This window comes from Thalassophryne amazonica, chromosome 2 (genome assembly GCF_902500255.1).
Source record: "Thalassophryne amazonica chromosome 2, fThaAma1.1, whole genome shotgun sequence".
NCBI classification, from domain to species: domain Eukaryota; kingdom Metazoa; phylum Chordata; class Actinopteri; order Batrachoidiformes; family Batrachoididae; genus Thalassophryne; species Thalassophryne amazonica.
The window spans coordinates 90,503,492-90,505,549 of record NC_047104.1 but is presented as its reverse complement, the minus strand read 5'-3'; the positions used below and the strand labels follow the sequence as shown (position 1 = coordinate 90,505,549).

The window sequence follows — 2,058 nt, the reverse complement described above, 5'->3', positions numbered from 1 at the left end:
CTGGTTTTATGCTCTGGTCTTCAGCCAGTGCAAGATTCACAATTTTCCATGTTGAAACCTCATTCACATATAGTTTTAAAAGGGGAAATCAGCCATCACCTGGCATTCTCTTCCTCATCCATCACCTTGATCAGGCCTCTGCACTTCCTATCGCCTCCCTTTCTCACCCACACCTCCCCCTCACCACCTCTTTTTCTGTCTGCTCCTAATTCTTTCTCTTCTTTCCATCAAAACAGGCTTCCCATGATGGATTGGCTCACTGACTGATGCCTGAGGGGGATTTAGGCGCAGCGGGTGTGTTGGGGGTTATTGGTGAAAAGCAATGTGCCAGGAAGAAGGAAGTGAAGAGTCTGAGAGAGGAACAGGAAATATGATACATTTAGCGTTCTGGTTTACATAGGATAAATAAGTGTACTGAATTAGCAAATCCAATCCCACATTCTTACACACACACACACACTCAGAGAGGCAAATTTGGTCTGAGGCTGAAGTGGGGGTGGAGGCATTCTAGAATAAAGCTCAGAAGAGAGTCGTCCTCACTGAGCAAACCCCTTACCCAGAGATTTCCGGTGCTTTGTAGCATGTAAACAAACACAAATGCACACATGCATACGTAAATAAAAGCCAACAGTGATGCCAAAGGCTTGTGCTTCCAGGAAAGTGGAAAAATGTGAAAGAATGTTTGTGGACTCGGTTTACGCCAGTGTCGCAGACCGAACAGTCCCTCTTAAAAATTGATCCGCCTTGCCTCCACTGCGCATGCATCATTTCGGACCACAGCAGCTCGTCTGAGACAGAGTCTCTTCACCCAAAGCGATCAAATGGATTAATGAGATTATTAACCATCAGATGATAAAGTTAAAACCTCTTAAATCATTCTAAAGTCAGTTTTAAGCAGAAACGAGGTGATAATTGGTGAGTCGTGCTGACGCTCCAAAATAATGCATGCGCAGTGAAGCGCAATATATTCCGTGAAGCTTTGAAATGATGGACACCCAGTGAACGCATCAGCTAGCAGCCCGTGTAGCCGCATTGCTCTGATCGCTTCCTCCGTCTTTTATGATGAAATAATGCTGAATTTATGTGGAAATGATTGTTTTACAAAAGCTTCAGATATCTGTCGCTGAGATAGATGATGACTGGAGTGCAGTTTGAAACAGAAACGAGGCAATAATCTGTGAAGCGTGGCTAATGACTCATGCGCAGTGAAGGCAGGGCGGACCGATTTTTAAGGGGGACCGTTCAGTCTGTGACACTGGCTGTGCCAGGGCTCCAGTATATTCAGGGAAGTAACTGTTTACACTGACACACAGTCAGTAACCTTATCGGCGTGTCAGACAGGAAGGGTCAAATAAGCTGCATGTCTGTCAGCAGGCTACAAGCTGATCGTTAAAGGTCACCCAGAGGTCAAGGAGTTAATACACAAAACACTCCCGGTAAGAGAGGCAGCTTTCAGTAAGGCAGTACAGCCGTGTGTGAGACGCACTCAGAGCACCGAACAACATTTTGAGGTCATAAAGCTGGCAGCGCTAATGAGGCCGGATGACTTAAAGGAACTGATGCACAAAGCTGGAGAGTGTTCGAGTGAGTGGGTTTACTCACAGAGCGGCTCAGTGCGAGAATAAGGGGCTGTTCAACGACTTGTTCCACACGGGTTCCTGTGGTTTGGACCTGACGTGACCACAGCGCATGTATGTGTGCGTGTCCTCTTAACCTCACCCCCCACCACCACCACCACCACCCCCACTTTCACTTACCATTGTGCTTATACTGTTGAGTAGCAACGGTCAGGAAACTGAAAGCTGAGCAACATGGCATCAAAAGTCTGGGACAGCAATCTGAGGTGTGAATCAGAGTAAAGGTGGGTGAAAAATTTAAATTTCACAGTGAATAACTTCAATGAAATATGGAGGAAAAAAGCGTGTGGGCTCGCACACACAATATTTGTAATTCTTTATCTATATGCCTCCATAATGGAAGTGAAATGAAACAATCAAGTTGTGCTTGTGCAGATTTTTATCTTTAATTCAAGAGTTTAACAAAAACAATGTATTAACT

At 45.2% G+C, this 2,058-nt stretch overlaps 1 long non-coding RNA gene across 1 annotated transcript; it reads right to left on the bottom strand.

Annotated features, from left to right (window-relative positions):
• Positions 1-221: 221 nt before the first annotated feature.
• Positions 222-1,842, bottom strand: LOC117502568. The gene is made up of 2 exons (XR_004558358.1): positions 1,758-1,842; positions 222-350 (listed from the first exon to the last, which is right to left on the bottom strand). It is a non-coding gene; the product is annotated as an uncharacterized LOC117502568 (long non-coding RNA).
• Positions 1,843-2,058: the final 216 nt, after the last annotated feature.